This window comes from Triticum aestivum, chromosome 6B, assembly GCF_018294505.1.
Source record: "Triticum aestivum cultivar Chinese Spring chromosome 6B, IWGSC CS RefSeq v2.1, whole genome shotgun sequence".
Lineage (NCBI taxonomy): Eukaryota > Viridiplantae > Streptophyta > Magnoliopsida > Poales > Poaceae > Triticum > Triticum aestivum.
This window is the reverse complement of record NC_057810.1, coordinates 310,240,247-310,258,072: the sequence shown is the minus strand read 5'-3', so window position 1 is coordinate 310,258,072 and position 17,826 is coordinate 310,240,247. Positions and strand designations below refer to the sequence as shown.

The 17,826-nt window shown below is 47.4% G+C and overlaps 1 long non-coding RNA gene across 1 annotated transcript; it reads right to left on the bottom strand.

The window, feature by feature from the left end:
- Positions 1-6,757: 6,757 nt before the first annotated feature.
- Positions 6,758-10,229, bottom strand: LOC123134115 (uncharacterized). The gene is made up of 4 exons (XR_006465504.1): positions 9,810-10,229; positions 8,117-8,282; positions 7,809-7,930; positions 6,758-7,717 (listed from the first exon to the last, which is right to left on the bottom strand). It is a non-coding gene; the product is annotated as an uncharacterized lncRNA (long non-coding RNA).
- Positions 10,230-17,826: the final 7,597 nt, after the last annotated feature.

Genomic DNA, 17,826 nt, shown 5'->3' with positions numbered 1-17,826 from the left:
ATGTTGTCAATGGGCTCAACAACAATTCATCCGGGTTTCCTTTTAAAAGGAATTCCATAGTTAAGTGAACACGGTGATAGCATTGGTCAGACCAAAGATGTAATGGTGTATGCTCGAGGGATCAACCACGAATAAGACAACATTACGAGCATCGTTGGTACTGATTTGATTTGACGATGGCCCACACTCAAATCAAAGGATTGATAAGACAATAGGTCCAACAACTGATCACAGGGACCAATCGATGAAGATATCATATTTCTTCAACACACACTACACAAGAATATCCCTTTGGAACGAACTAAGTCAGACAAGCTTTTATCTTCCAACTCTCCAAGTTGTTGTCCAGCTTAACCAACTAGCTTAGGGATATCTAACACCGATTCTTGGAAAGAAGGTGGTTCATAAGAAACCAACTTGATCACGGGCTCAACATAACGGTCAGGTGACGACCTGGTGATACTTCCGAGAAGACATTCAGAAAATCACGAACCACCGGTATGTTACTAAGCTCGAGAACAATCTCGCTTTTGAGGGCAAGACGATATAATCAAATGAGTGAGGACTTGACAAGATCCTAACTCATCAATCGAAGGGTGCACCGAAATAAGAACTAGGTAGCACGATAAGTCGTAGAAGGATGATTCAAAAACCAACATGCTAAGAATGAAATTATTATCCTTTAACTACCAAGCAACGAGGTTGCTGGGAGTATTGATTTCACACATCACAATTCATTTGTCGGTATTCCGGTTGCATCAACACGAGGGCCAAGGAATGAACAGTGATGGCAAGAAGTATCACTGTACCAAGAGTTCATGGGATGGTGTGCAATTCCTATAACAATCCCGATATAAAGATGGTAATACTCCAAGGTAGAACAGAACAAAAGCTGGATTAGCAATTTGATCTGCGGAGCATAACTTCTTTGACCCAATCCTAGATATGGAAGAGGTACTGGAGTTTGTTTCTCCTAGTCATTCTGCGATAGAATGGCTTGACGGACCACAAGAGTAATAGGCATCGATAAACGAACGCACGCATACTCTTGACTATCAATTGATAGACGAAGGTCAGTAGACAACTAAAGAGGGACAACTCAAAGGAACACACGATTTTCTGAGTTGTGGATGCATGGTTTGGCATGTTGAACGAATTCAACATTTCTTCCAGATAACCCATGCAGAGAGGTAGGACTGGCAGAGTCACGATTTATGAATGGAGATCTCCTCAAGAGTACTCTAATTGTGATCTTTTGATCCAATAAACATCTGCCATAAGCGGTTCATAGTATTTGAAAGAAGGAAATACCACGGACCTCGAGGACTATCGCAAAGTTACTAATATCCTGAAGGAACTAGCAAACACTATCAACATGAAGTAAGTAGAGTGAATCTCGGGTTCAAGAACCCAGGAATAGAATACCTATTACTAAGTAGCATCACGGGATGCTTTCGAGAATGATGGCCAGAATCATCACACTGGGAACACAAATCATGGCTAAATTACTAGATGATCCCCTGAGACACCTAGGGTCATAATAATTATTCCAACATAAAGGTCGAGGCAGTAGAATACCTCAACTCAACAATTAGTGTGATTGAGCTGGCATAAAGGAGCATCGAAACCAGAGGGAAAGGATTTTGCAAATGCATCAGACTATTTGGAAATCTGGAATGACTCGGACAGCATAACGGCTGTAAATGCTCAGAAAAGATTTGAGACATTCACAAAAATGGTGGCATAACCACTCAGAAGCACAATATCAAGGTTTCGAGATCAACAATTAACATATGGAGGTAGTAGGAACTGAACTCAAGCTTAAATCCAACAATCTTATAAGTCTACGGATTAGTAACATGTGATCCTGATGGGAAGAAGAGATAGCCTAGTTCTTAATCCCCGTAGAAGAGAAGATGATGACTCAGATCAGAAGGCCATGAGGTATAAGGAGTAAAAAGAGCCTTATGTTCCATCCCACAATCAAATCCCTTATATAACTAAAGAATTTCTAGACTCAACTTCGACCAGTTTGGCTTGGTAATCCTACAGGCAGTCAAGCTCTGATACCAACGCTGTCAGGACCCCGACTCAATGCCACATAGATCTAGCATGTAACACTTCATATCACTTTGCGGCCTCACGCACGGTATTCCCACGGGTGTCGCCTTACCTTTACCCGGGACCGTTTGCGCCTTTTGGCACACGTATATGACAGTGTCGCTAGCATCCATATGATAAGGAGCCCGGGCTGACATGGCTAGTCGTAAACCCAAAGTGGCACAAACTTACAGGGACAGGCATCCATGACCCAGCATCGAACGTGTCGGTCATCAGCGAGTGAATCCAGGCTGTAGCACTGGCTAGCAGGACTCCGGTGAACCGGGCTGTAGCGGGCTAACAGGACTCCGGTATTCATCGCGTGACATTTCCCCGAAGGGACAGACACAGGAACGAAGAAGGACACATGCCGGCCAGCCTAAGTGTTCCGGAGCAGTAGCAAGCTACCATGGCTCGGTGGAAACACTAGGAGACATTTCCCGGTAAGAGAGGCTACTAAAGATAAACAACTAGATAGTCAGATCCCACACATACCAAGCATTTCAATAACATACACACAATATGCTCGATATGTGCAATACAACATGGCATCACAAAATGACTCTACGACTCAAGTAGTTTATTCAATAGGCTCCGAGGAGCGAGACATTACAAACATGGGTCTCATGACCCAACAATCAGAGCATACAAATCAAAGCACAAGCGGAAGCTATCATGTCTGGGTACAGACATCTATAACTGAAAAAGGCTGAGAAGCCTGACTATCTACCAGATCCTGCCGGGGCACAAGATCGTAGCTGAGGTAACAAGCTAAACGTCGAAGTCCACGTGGAACTACTAGTGAGACCGAAGTCTCTCTGCAAAAACATAAAATAGGCAAACGTGAGTACAAATGTACCCAGCAAGACTTACATCAGAACTAACTACATATGCATCATTATCAACAAAGGGATGGTGGGGTTTAACTGCAGCAAGCCAGCTTTGACTCGGTGGCTATCCTAAACTACGACTGCAAGCGACACTTTTGAGGTGGCGCACACGAGTCCACATATTCACCATATCAATACACCACTATGGATCCGCTCCCGTCTCCCTACGAGAACGCCATCCATAGCACTCACGCTTATCTTGCGTATTTTAGAGTATCCATTTTCACTTGTCTATGAACTGATATAAGCAACCCAGAAGTCCTTTACCGCGGACACGGCTATTCGAATAGATGATGTTAACCCTGCAGGGGTGTACTTCTTCATACATGTTTCCACCACTTAGCGTCTGCACACGACATGTGCTCGGCAGACTTCAAGCGAAAGCCGACGTGGGTGTAGACCACGACCTACCTAAACACTCAAGTCTCTAGTCCAGGTTTATCGCCTATTCGGGTTCCATCCATGAGGAGATCCGGCCGGAGTTTCGCTCACAGCCCCAAACGATGTGAACAGGGTTCCGTGACACCAAACGGGCGCCCGGTATACCCGGCCACGTGCCTACCGCATCACAGCCCACCCCTACGGTCAGCGCTGTCCACGGCCTCCAGCATACTACAAACACCAGAAACTACTTGCAACTCCTGGACAGAGGACAAGGGTGAATAAGAAGTCGAGCGGGGTCATATTTCAGGGCCCAATGTATGGTAGTAGCTGAATCATGGATCACAAACACAGAACTCAGTTCCTGAGGACGGCTTCAATGAGACAACCCACCATGTACTCCTACATGGCCTCTCACCGACACCTTTTACCAAATCGTGTTCACACACTTAGCTCACACACAGTAGGACATGTTCACCCGCCTCTGATTCATCCCCGATGAATCAGACCTGACTCAACTCTAAGCAGTAGCAGGCATGACAAACAAGCATGAATGAGTAGGCACATCAGGGCTCAAACAACTCCTACTCATGCTAGTGGGTTTCATCTATTTACTGTGGCAATGACAGTCATGCAAAGGATAAAGGGGTTCAGCTACCGCAGCAAGTAACAAATATGTCGTTGTTGTCCTAATGCAGTAAAAGAGAGCAGGAGCGAGAGAGTGGGATTTTATCGGAATGAACAAGGGGGTTTTTCTTGCCTGGCACTTCTGAAGATAACATTGGGTCTTCATCAGTGTCAACGATCACATCATCGGTATCACGTCTATCGAGAGGGGACAAATACCGGCAACACAGAAAGGAACACAATCAATGCAATGCACAATATGATGCATGCTCATGACATGGCAATATGAATGTGTTTTGGGCTAATGCAACTAGCAACAGATTAAATGAAGTTGGTTTGAATACAAGATTCAAATTCAAACTCCATATGTGATTATTCAAATGCCATTTAATTGATTTGTGCTAAACAGCAGCTATAAGTTGTTCTAACATGCATGAAAATGGTACAGATGGATTCCTTGAATTTTTCTGATAATTTTTCATATATAAATTATTTAATTTGGAGTTACGGTTGAATTTCTATGACTTTTAGAAGTTTATACAATTTTCTGGAATTTTCTGATTTATTTTAAATCCAGAAAATCATTTAATGCGTCAGCATGACATCACCTTGACGTCATCAGGTCAACAGGGCAGGTTCAGGTCAAACCTGACCAGTGGGGTCCACTGGTCAGTGACACAACTAATTAACCAAGTTAATTAGCCTTAAGTTAATTCTAACTAAACTGTTTGTGGGGCCGGGGCCCACTGGTCAGCGACTAATCAGCTAACTAACCTAGGTTAATTGGTGTTAAACTAATACTAACTAAAATGTCAGGGGGAGGTGGCCCACACGTCAGTGACACACGGGGAAGGTCAAACCTGGGTCAACTCGCCGGAGTTGACCCGCGGCTCGTCGCCGGCGGAGCCAGAGACGGCGGAGGGGTGCGGTTTCCCTCCTCCGGCGACCAAATGGCCGACGGAGGGCGTCTACGTGACGCAGGCACTCGTCCGCGTCGAGTAGTGGCAGCGGCTGGGCCTAAGATGGCCGGAGTCGTCACCGGCATCGACCGTGGCGGTCGCCGGAGCTCGGGCGAGCTCGGGGTCGACGCTACGGTGGCCGGGGAGGCTCGTGCAAGGCACCTACGTGCTTTAGGCAGCGCGGGGAGGAAGCTGAGCACGACAGACGGGCCACTAGGTGGACGGAGGCACGTCGGCGGCGATCACAGGCGGCGGCGGGTTTCGGTCATCAAGGGGGCGACGGCTACGGCAATCAAACGAAGAGGGAAAGAGGGGGAAACGGTGGCGGAGCTCACAGGGGTTGCGACGGTGGCCTCGGGGAGCTCGGGGAGGCGTCGGAGGCGGCGAATCGACAGCGGCGGTCCTCGGTGGCCGAGGAGGGGGAAAACTTCGGGACGGCGCTTCGGGGCTTCTCCGGTCGCGTGAGCCGACGGGGAGGTCGAGGGAGGCACTGCGGAGCTCAGGAGCGCGTCGGGGAGGAGAAGGGGTGGCGGTGGCCGCGAGGAAGCTTGTCGGTGGCGGCGGCTCCGTTCGGTCCGGGCGAGAGAGAGGGAACAGAGGAGAGATGGGGACGAGGGAGTGAGCGGGAGGGTTCCAGGGGTCGAGGCGGCGCCGAGGAGAAGGCGCGAGGCGTCGTGGTGGCCTCAGGCGAAGCAGACGAGCAGGGTGGTGGCGTGGCGAGCTCGGGCGCGTGCGCCGAGTCCCTCCTCTGCCTACTGGCGCGAGGAGGAAGGCGACAGGGAGGAGGAGGTGGGCTGGGCCGCACAGTGCTGGACCAGCACAGGAGCTGGGCCGGCTCTGGTGGGCTGCACGGGTAAGGCCAGGTAGGCTTTCTGCTCTGTTTTATTTAATTCTGTTCTGTTTTTTTCTTTTATTTAATTCTTTTGCCACTGTTTTGAATTAAAAATAATTCAAACAATGCCAAAAACTCCTCTGAATATTTTATATTGCTAGATGGATTTTTCCAAAAGCTTATAAAATATTTCAGGGGTATTTGAAATTATATTCTAATTATATGAATATAATTCAAATTCAAATAGCTAATGAATTAAATCCAAAGTCCCAAAAATAATTCCTTAAAAATGTTCAATATTTTGGTTGGGACCAGAACCCTTACCAAAAATTATCAAACATTTAAGAAGAGCATTTTGGAGCAATGAATGAGATTTCTAGGGTTTTTGCCCCTCTTTTATTTAAGTTTTTGAGGCTTCCAAAATTCCTCAGTTCAAGTTTCAGAAATATAGACATGATGCACACATGGAAGCAAGCACAGAACAGGCCAGAGCTAGGGATGTGACAGCCTCGCTTTGGAAAGGTGCATGCATGCAACCACCTCATTGGTTGCATTGAATTCCATTGTTTTTTATGCCATGGCCAGGGAATTAATACACTGCATGTGTGATTTTTCATTGCTGCATGCACGTGAGAGAGTGCATTGTCAGTGAAATGAAATAATTAATGTGAGAAAATTACTATGTGTCTTGGTCCAAGAGAAGTTGTCTTTAGGCCTAACTAGTAAATATGCACGTGCAACACACGTCTTGATCAAAGCAGGCTATGAAATTAGTGGGAGTATTGAATTTGGAATTCATATTGAGATTAACTAACTTCCTTGTAAGAAAGCTATCCTGCGTGAAATGAAGCTTACTGTATACTACTACCTCCGTCAGAAATATATTAGTGAAATATATTAGTACAGAGGAAGTTCTGTTTACAACAACACATGAAAAATACTGATAAAACCATGTAATAGCAGCATCTGTGATGACCATATATAGATTTGAATAATAAAAATGAATGACAAAAGTGTCTTCATGAAGTAAAACAATCTTGGCACATAGTGTTGACCTTGTTTTACAGGAGTTCTGCGGATCATCTTCCTGATTAGGAACATTTGGCTTCAGACCTTCAACTCTTCACCCCAAATCATTTTCTTTAGTTCGAAACCGATGAGAACTTCAGTTACAAGGATAGAATAAAGTGATGGCGGGACTCGACAAATGTATCATGCAGTGAATTATTCATAGTATGCTCCAAACAGATCATGCAAGTTAAATTAATTAATTAAACCAACATGATGCAAGGAAACATCATCCTTAAACTGGGCCTGATCTAAACAAACACTTGATAAAGGAAAGCTTAAAATCATGCAGAAAGCTAATTAGCATGATGCGCAACTATTCCGAATCTGAGATGAACAGAAGCACAAGATCTCTGCCCAAAACCGTCTCGCATATGCGTCGCAATGTCCCGTTCTCCTTAGTGAACCCAGCTGCACGTGCTTCCTCAAAAGATTTAGAACCTTTCCCGAGTCTAATCTGAAACCTTAACGATGATGTCAGACATGGCTTCAACCAAAGAATCTCTCAGGTTCTGGGCCTGCGGTGGACCTTGAAAAAGCACCTCGAAATATTTCATGAGCCACCGCACAGACTTAAGAGACTTGAACCCAAGTAGCAGAACATAAAAAATATGTGTTAAATCCATCTCTCAATTTGAAAACACTGACTGATGTGTATATTCAAGTAGTGTTTTGAGTAGATAGACATGTAAATCTCAAGAGTTAGGAAAGAACCTGTGCAGCAAGGGGAGCAAAGTGTAGCTGGGACTGAACCCTGGAGCCCCATCCGATGACTCTGATCTGCTTGACGCCCTTGAATGCCTTGGAGACCAGCGTGGAGACGGGAAGAGGTTCCGCCCGCCCCTCACGATGTACTGCAGCTGTAGGGAACAACACACAAATAACAAATTGTCAAAACCCAATCCCAGGGAGGTATAAAGATAGGAATGGAGTGGCAGTGGTGGTGCATACCTCCTTGTGTCCGGCGAATACCGTTGAAGACAACAGTAAAAATGCAGACAACCTTGCTTGATCAAGAAGATCGTACTTCAAACCGATTAATCATCAACTAAACCGTTCCACAAGCTCCTGACCTGAATGGTTATGGATAAACGTCATGAAAAGAATATTCAACAAAGATAAATAAAATAATTATTGTGCATGCTAATTCTGCACAATTGTTTTTGGTAAAGAGAAGGATTTAACTTGTGCACATTCCAAATTCAAAATTTGCAAATTTTTAGAGCATATAGGGACCAAGAAACTCGCTAACTACAAACCTGAGATTTTCTGGGAGTTGCAGGGTCAACCCTCATGGGCCTAGTTGAGTAATACACTGTGTTCATCAACTACTTATTCAGCTGCAGCATGACTGTAGAACTCTACAAATCCATATCCTTCTATTTGTGTGGTTTGCTTATTACAAACAAACTTGACGGCGACAACCTACATCATATTCATACATATTAATAAAAATTGTGCTTGGATAATATAAGAATTATAAATTTCATAAGAAGACACATTGCAATGCAGTCAGCACACATTTATACTCCTCAACTGACTGGACAGTTCAAAATTTCTATTGTCAAGAAAATTTTCGTTGCAACAACTACAGAATGCAACCAAGAATTTACAAGACGTGCTAGGAAATCAATGATTAGCAACCAGTATGCATGTTAACCATACAGACTCATACTTATCAAAAAAAAAAACATACAGAGTCATCTCATGTGTAATGAAGCTTCAGAGGTTGTCTAGAAAGAAAAAATAATAGTTTTAGACCTCAAACATAAATAGTGAATACTCAAGTTGGCTAAGATATAGATAATGTATTTCTGTGAGAAGCTAAGATATAAATACACCAATGAGAAAGCTGAGAGGCACGCTCATCCTTCATTCGATCGTATGTCGATCACGTGTGCTTCATGTGATGTGATTTTCTTTCTTTATACCGACTGAAGGAGCAGAGGTGGTTTAATACCAGCCATTCAATTATCCTTTTGGTGTATTTTGCTTCAAATCCGACCATGTTTACATTTTTTCTATATAAACTCAATCAAATTAATTATATAAGAAACTAAATTATTCAGTTGGCTAAGAAACTTATACCTACCATCATCCTAACTTGAAGTTCCACTGCTATATAACTATAATTTATAAAGGTGCTAAATTGTCTTACTGCTATATAATTATAAAGGTGCTAAATTGTCGTCATGGATGCAAAAATTTACGATGGTTTTTATGGACTTTAATTTTCAAACAATGGTTATTACTATTTTACAAAAGAATTGGTGCCTGAGATTTTGTTGATTCAATTAGGTTGTTCCTGGTGCAAAAGGCCTTGAAGTGAGAAAAGAAAGATGATGGCCCGATTCAATCAGGATTCACCGCTTATATGAAAAACGAAAGCCATAAAATTTGAGCTGCATCTAACATTACTAACGACAATATGGCAATCAAGTTATGCCGTAGTTAAAATCCTTGAGCTAGTAGAGAAAATACACATCCAAGATATGAATCAAGAAACTATACAACTAATGATAAAGATTACTTACTCAGAGACATGACCGCAAGAGTGGATAAGAACCCGGAGTACATTCTTCCAATCATGCAAATGACAACTTGAATTACATTTGGAAGTGAAAGAAAATAATTTTCATTTGTGGAGGCACAAAGGCACTTGCCATGAAATTGGTGTGTAGCTAAAACTTTACATTTGACAAAGAGCTAGAGAGCCCGCTTGTGAGAGAGTGTGTCATCAAATTGGTCATGATTAGTACAGGATGAACGTAGTTAATTTTAATGTTAGCTCGTTCTTCCAGTTTCAGTAAAACACAATTATGGAACATCAGAATACAATAAAAAGGAGGACACTCCAAGTGGTGATGCTGCCTCCAGCGAGAAATGAATACGAAACAAATATTTTAGGCCTTTTATCAAACACATGGCATGCACTTGATTGCAAAATCATACCTTAACAACCCCTGGGTATCAATGAAGCCTTGCCTCAGCCGACGGCAACGTAGGAGACCTCCATCCATACGTTTCCCCTGTCCATGCTACACCCCTACATCACCGTTGTCGCCTGCATAGGACCTGGTCAGTACCTGCGCCGTGCCGCCGATGTCACCAGCACCGACCATGATGCCCCGTCGGAAGTCATCCCCAGGCCGCAGTTTCTGCCTGCCGGAGGCGCAGCAAGGCGTTGTAGTGGACCGGGTTGCACAGAGGCGGCAACGCGGACAGAGGTGATGGAGGCCCATGCCCTGCGTGGATAGGGGAGCCTTGTGCGGACGTTGTAGCTTCGCCGGAAGCCGCCGGCGTAGGTGGCGGTGGCGGCGGCAGCGAGCAGTCGCGGGAGAGCGAGAGAGAGAGGTAGGGAGAGGACTGTAGGCGTAGAGATCGAATGCTTTTTCTGGAAAACGTATTGGCGGACAAAATATTAGCAGAGTACGGTGCGGGAGAAATTATTGCTAAGTGCACCCAAGGCATCAGATTAGATTTTTTTTTCGAGAGTACGCCAATGGCGTACCATATTTTTATAGAAGGCAGAAGTTGTAATTACAAGAACTTGCGAGTGATATGAACATCAACACAAGTGAACCAAGACACCTACACCCACACCTAATCCAAAGCCTACTCTCTTACAAATTGGTCTAACACTCCTACACCTAGTCCGGCCTCCTTCCAGTCTTTGATCTCATTCATGATGTGGTTGTGTCGCTCATCCATGGTTTTTTGTTGATTTATCCGGTTGAAGACTCTCGCGTTTCTCTGTTTCCATAGAGACCAAGTCACTGCGATTACGAACGTGTCGAATCCTCTTCTTGTAGCCCGCGTGAAGTTTATTCTAGCTTGTAGCCACCAATCCAACAGGCTATCCTGCCCAAGCGGGTGAGTTACCTCCAAGTTCAACCCGATGATGCACTTGTGCCACACCTGTCCAGCGTATGAGCATTGTAAGTGTATGTGTTCCGCATTGTCCTCCTCTTGCAGGCACGTGAAACAGGCCGAGGGGTGATCTTGTAGTCCGTGTAGCGCTCGTCGATCGGAGGTCCAGATCCGATGCTGGACAGTGAGCCAAACATGGATTTTACATTTCAATGGCGCCCAACTCCTCCAGATACACGAGGCGTAAGGAACTCTCTACAGCCCTTGGCAGAGCATGTTGTAAACTGACCGGGCCGAGTATTGTCCCGAAGCATCCGCCGGCCACGCAAATGTATCCAGGGAGCTATCATCTCGATGTGTCGTAGCGATGGCGTGGCATAGGTTTAGGAATTGGATATGTCCTGTGAAGCTGAGTTCTCCCGCCACATCCTGGACCCAGCTGTTATCCTCCAAGGCTTGCTGAACCGTGCGCCGGTTTCATGTTCATGTGTCCACGATATCATGGATCTGTGGTGCAATATCTACGATGGCCAAGCCATGCAGCCATCTATCTCTCCAAAATAGAGTTTTGGCTCCGTTTCCCACCGTTATGCTAATCAGACTGTCAAATACTTGTCGTGCTTCTCTGTCAACAACCATATGTAGATTCTGCCACGGCCTGTCAGGTTCTGTTCTCCAGAGCCATTCCCACCTAACTCGGAGTGCCAATGCTTGCAACTCCAGGTTCTTGACGCCGAGCCCTCCAAAGCACACAGGCCTACAGATTGTATCCCAAGCGACTAGGCAGTTTCATCCATTAACCTTCTCCTTCGCTGTCCAAAAGAATGCTCGCATCCATTTATCCAGCTCTTCAAAAACCCACTTCGGAGCATCCATGACAATGAGATGGTACACCGGCCTAGCTGCCATGACCGATTTCACCAGGACGAGCCGGCCCGGCCTTTGAATTAGCCCCCTCTGCCAGGCCGGTACAAGCTTCTTGGCCTTGTCCAAAATCGGCTGCCATTCCCCACGTGTTAGTTGCCGAATTGCAAGCTGTAGCCCGAGGTACTTACATGGGAATTTAGCAATGTTACATTGCAGCAACACCTCAACACGGGACTGGTCCTACTCAGAGCCACGGATAAGGATGACCGACGACTTGCTGTAATTCACGGACAGTCCCGAGGCTCTTCCAAACGCCTGAAGTGCGCTCCTGACAAAGTTCAGATCCCCTTTAGTGGGTCTAATGAAGAGAGCAACATCATCCACAAATATGGAGACTCTTTGCATTGGTGTGATTCCCCGAAATGAGCTTAAAACTCCCTCTTCTGCACCCTTCCTGAAGATTTGTGTAAGAACGTCCATGGCAATCACAAACAGTAGGGGTGAGACTGGGTCTCCCTGCCTGAGCCCGCAAGCATGAATCACACTTTTACTAGGTACACCATTGACCACCACCTTCGTAGATGACGTTCTAAGGAGGATCGAGATCCACCCAATCCACTTGGTGCCGAACCCTTTTTGTCTCAGGACCTCGAAGATGAAAGGCCAAGATAAGGAGTCGAACGCTCTCGAGATGTCGAGCTTGAGGAACACCCCTGTTTCTTTTCTTTCTTGGATCTTTCTCGCCACTTGCCTCACCAGCAAAAAATTGTCGTGCAAGTTCCGCCCTTGTATGAAGGCCGATTGGTTTGCTGCCACCACCTCCTTCATCCTCTTTCTAGCCCGTAGAGCGAGCATCTTAGCAAACAGCTTAGCCGCACTATAAGTCAGGCTAATGGGGCGAAAGTCCCCAACTTCCTCCGCGTCCGGTTTCTTCGGAATGAGCACGATGTGCGCCCTGTTCAACTTACCAAATCCACGGCAGTCGCCAACATACAGCTTCATCAAAACTGCCATAACATCCCGCTTGATGATGTGCCAGGCCTGCTGATAGAAAGCGCCATTAAAACCGTCTGGGCCCGGTGCTCGATCCGATGGTAATTCTCTGATGGTATTCCACACCTCCTCTTCCGTGAAAATGTCTTCTAGTTCTTACAGATCGCATCTCTCAATATTCAGGAAGTCTAGGTCTATGCTGTCGTCTCTAGTGCTATATGCTCCCAGCAGATCCTCATAAGCTTCCGTAAAGATCTGCCCCTTGCGCTCCTGCTCTGTGGCAATCTCCTCTCCTTTCTTGACCTTAAGGATAAAGTTTTTAGCACGTCGCCCATTGGCCACAATCTGGAAAAGTTTTGTATTGGCATCTCCCTCTTTCAACCATCTAATCCTGGATCTCTGATGCACGATCGTTCTTTCCAGAGACGCCAATCCCAGCACTGCCAACTTAAGCATACGTCTAAGCCACAGTTCCTCGGGAGATAGAGATCTGAACTCTTGGACTCTGTCGAGGCGAAGTATCGCATAGTTGGCCACTGTGATTTGCAATTTGATGTTACCAACTTTTCGCTGTCCCCATGCTTGCAAAAACACGGCCGTGTTCCTAAGAAGTGCATCCAGTCGTTTGAAAGGATACGTGATAGAGTCATCGCAGACCCAAGCCTGCTAAACCGCCTCCAAAAATCCATCAAGCTTAGTCCAAAAAATCTCAAACCGGAATGTCCTTTTAGGACAGAATTGTGCACTTGTGGACAGGTGCAAAGACGCATGATCTGACACATTTGTAGATAGAGCTTGCAACAAACTGTCAGAGAAATGCAGCTCCCAGAACAGACACCAAAACCCTATCAATTTTAGTCATCACCGGTGCATCTCTCTCATTGCTCCAAGTGAAATTGCGACCATGCAGGTAAAACTCTTTCAGTTCATGCTCGTCCACAAATTCCCGAAACTTCCTCATCATCGTCCTATTGAGGTTAGCGTTATTCTTTTCCGAAGCACGTAGGATCATGTTGAAGTTACCAAGAACCATCCACGGTCCCTGGCAAGTAGCTCTCCTGCTCCTAAGCTCCTCCAGGAAATTTATTTTTAGCTCATTCCCTTGAGGGCCATACACCACCGTGATCCACCAAACCGCCCCATCTTTATTGTGCACCAGGCCCGTGAGCGAGTTGCCGTCAAGTGTTATGTTATCAATGTCCATCACCGTTTTGTCCCACGCCAATAGGATACCACCACGAGTTTCATGCGCCGGGAGATAAGCAAAGCCGTCAAGGGACGGACCAATACATTGCATAATTATGAAGGGATCAATTACATCTAGTTTCGTTTCTTGCAAACACACTAGGTTAACTTGCACCAAGGTCACAAACTCCCGGACTGCCTTCTTTTTGGCAAGGCTATTAAGGCCCCTCATATTCCAGCATAAAATATGCGGGTTCAAATCCATAGACAGGATCAAACAGCCAGCACCAGCTGCACGTCTAGTGCGCGACGACCGACAGTCCCTCCTTGCTGTGCAGCTCACTCCCAGTCGGCAACTCCTTCCCAAATAACGCGGCGATCACCCTGACATGCTGAGTACGCAGAGGGGAGTCAAAGAGCTGCTGCAACTCATCAACTATTGCCTCGTCCACCTCCAGATCTTGAGGCATCAACCCAAGCGCATGCATAAGGACGTTCTCAGCTGGAGTAGCTTTTCCTTGCTTGTTCTGTGGCGCTCACTTCATCACGCGCGTGGTGCGTCACGGTGTAAATGGCTCCGCCTCTGGACGAAGGCCCGACGCTTGCACTTCCTTAAGAAGTGGTGGTGCTAGCTTCTTGACCAGGCTAGAACAAAACCATTTTAGTTTGTCAAAAGCAACCACCTCCTGTGGCCTCATACCCACCACATCTAGCCCTTGCACAGTTTGCATGTCGCCTCCCACGTCCGGGGTCTCCAATGATCCTTGCACTGTTTGCATGTCGCCTTCCACGTCCGGTACCTCCAATGATCCTTGCACTGTTTGCATGTCGCCTTCCATGTCCGGTACCTCCAATGATCCTTGCACTGTTTGCATGTCGCCTCCCACGTCCGGGACCTCCAATGATCCTTGCACAGTTTGCCTGTCGCCTCCCACGTCCGGGGTCTCCAATGATCCTTGCACTTGTGTCACACGAGCATGAATGGGGTTCATCTGCATGCACGACTGCGCGGCCGCCCCCCAGCGTTGGCGGTAAATAGCCTGCCTCTTCCTCATGTGCGGGTACCACCACCAAATTCTCAGCTGCTTCCATGCAGGCCTCCACCGCATGATTTCCATCAGGGGGTCCACCCGCAATCAGCAGGGCGCACGCATCCAATGCCCCCTCCTTGGGCTCTGAGCCTGTCGCCGGCTGGGGTTCCATCTCCTGCTCGCCAGTAGGCCCACCAGTGCCGACAAAAGCGCTTTTCTCCACTACAACCACTCCTCCTTCCTCGGGATCTGATGTTATCCGTTGGGATAATCTGAGATTAGATCAATTTAGTCTGTTAGATCTAATTAGTTGGGATAATCTGATGGTTTAGTAGGGCTGGTGTACAGTGCGTGGGGTGACTTTAAAAAAGAAAATGTTTGCTTGTTTAATATGAGTATAAGTATATAAGTATATTAATAGTAGTATAGATAAACCCTGACGCCCCGATGCCCGACTACTCCCGTGTCGCCCGTGTGCTGCGACTGGGGGGAACCCTAGCGCCCCCTCGTCCTCGTCCTTCCTCTGACCTCTTCCCCTCGCCGCCGCCGGGGCGCGCCACCCGGCAAAGCCCGGTCGGCGTCGGCGGCGGCGGGACCTCTTCTCCCATGACTTGCTGGATCTGGCGCGGGAAGATTGTGGCGGTGGTTGGCAGCGCGCTGGGTGCAGGGCGCGGCGGCGCGGGCTTGGGGGCGATGACAGTTTCCCATCGGTGTGCATGAGAGTCCGCTCGGGGCGCGCGTCGGCGGCCCTCGGCAAGCGGTGGCGGGCGCTGGGCTCTCGACGGCGCTCCAGTGTGTGCAGGCGGTGGTGGTCCCTGTGCGCGGTCGGCGGCTCCGTCTCTGACCCAGACGGCGCGGGGGATGGCGGCGGCCCGGCGTGGCCGGCGATCTGATGCGGTGGTGCCGGCGGTTCGCTGATCTGTCGGTGCTCCAGGGTTCTTCCTAGTGGTGCTGGTGGTGATGGCGGCCCGTGCACGAGAGTTGGATCCATTCGAACTGATCTGGGTGAAAACTTGCCTTCGGCGTCTACTAAGGCCGGCGGTGGCGGCGCTATCTGCGCCGTTCCCTTCTTGAAGGCATCGCCGTGGAGAAGTTCAAGGCAACTCTCTGCTACCTCTGGGGGAAACCCTAGATCGGATGATCGGATGACGGCGGCGCTCTGGTGTCATTACTCCCTTCGGGGCGTCATTCTTAGAAGTACACAAGTGATCGAGGGACCATGAAACAGATTCTTTGATGGAGCGGTGCTTCATCCTACACACTGATGGTGACGGATCTTGACGGCGTGGCGCAGTGCAGATTGGGAGTTCGCTGTGGGAGGATGGACTCGCGCAGGAGGACGACGCTGTCGGGCGTGGTGGTGGTGTCGATGGCAGAGAGACCTGACACGGTACATGCAACAGTACAACTCTGAAGATGGATTGTGGCAGGTGGCGGCGGCGGCCTCATACCCGACAGGCGTCCTGGTTGAGGAGTGCGCCGGACTAGTTAGTGACCCATACCCGGCAGCCGTCCTGGTTGGGACCTCAGGTCTTAGATGTTTAGGTTTGGCTATCTGCGCCCCTTCATCAATTGCATAGGTGTAGCGATAGTTGTTGCTTAGACGGTGATTTTAGTCTTGCTGTTGTATGGCTTTATAAAGTCTTATGAGAATAATTAATAAAGTGACCGTATGGATCGCCCAGATGCATAGGCCGGGGGTCATCCTCCTTTTCTAAAAATAAGTATAGATAAACCCGAACAGAGGGAGTAGTTTGTTAGTCGGGAGTAGTTTGTTAGTCGGACGTGCTTTTGTTGGCTGGATAACCCCGAACGTGGCCTAACTTTTAGCTTCAACGGTTGCAGAATAAATTAGCACCATGTGGGTTAAAAAAGAGAAAGAAGATTTGCATATCCACACGTAGCTGGTATACAATTAATTGACTAAAAATTCATGAGCCCATATACTCACGGAACCAAGTTTCGAGCTCTGGGCCCGAGTCAAAAACAATCTCTCTAAACCCAGATCTCGAGGGGCATTTGTTGACATGGATTTTGGCCGAGATAAATAAATGTATAAACCACATAAAGTATAAATTCAAAACAGGAAAAATCCATTTTATAATGAAAAGAATACTTTAAAAAAATCAACAACTCAATCGACCGAGACATCGACGACTGGCAGCTCCAACTTTGTTGATGTACATTGTAAGAGAAAGTTGCAAGCCTCGCACCGACCTAGTCCATCGCAATCTCCGGAGAGCACCATCCGTTGCAACCGCCCTTATGGAGTCATTGTTGTTGCCGAGGCCCCGCCGCGCACAGCGTCGACTTCTCTATCATAGCGAGAAACAATCATAGGCACACCCATTGACGCACTGGACCGTCGGGACTAGGAGGACTACCCGCTACCAACTCGGCACACCACCATCATCGCTGCTGCACAACACTAGCCAACCTTGACGACGTGCACGTCCACCCCGGGGAAAGCGCGAAGGGGAACTACTCTTCAAGACGACGACCCCAAGGGGGAAGTGTGACGCCCCCGATTCAATCGTACACTAATCATGCACGCAAACGTGTACGATCAAGATCAGGGACTCACGGGAAGATATCACAACACAACTCTACAAATAAAATAAGTCATACAAGCATCATAATACAAGCCAGGGGCCTCGAGGGCTCGAATACAAGTGCTCGATCATAGACGAGTCAGCGGAAGCAACAATATCTGAGTACAGACATAAGTTAAACAAGTTGCCATAAGATGGCTAGCACAAACTGGGATACAGATCGAAAGAGGCGCAGGCCTCCTGCCTGGGATCCTCCTAAACTACTCCTGGTCGTCGTCAGCGGGCTGCACGTAGTAGTAGGCACCTCCGGTGTAGTAGGGGTCGTCGTCGACGGTGGCGTCTGGCTCCTGGACTCCAGTATCTGGTCGCGACAACCAGAACGAAAGAAAGGGGGAAAAGGGGGGAGAAAGCAACCGTGAGTACTCATCCAAAGTACTCGCAAGCAAGGAACTACACTACATATGCATGGGT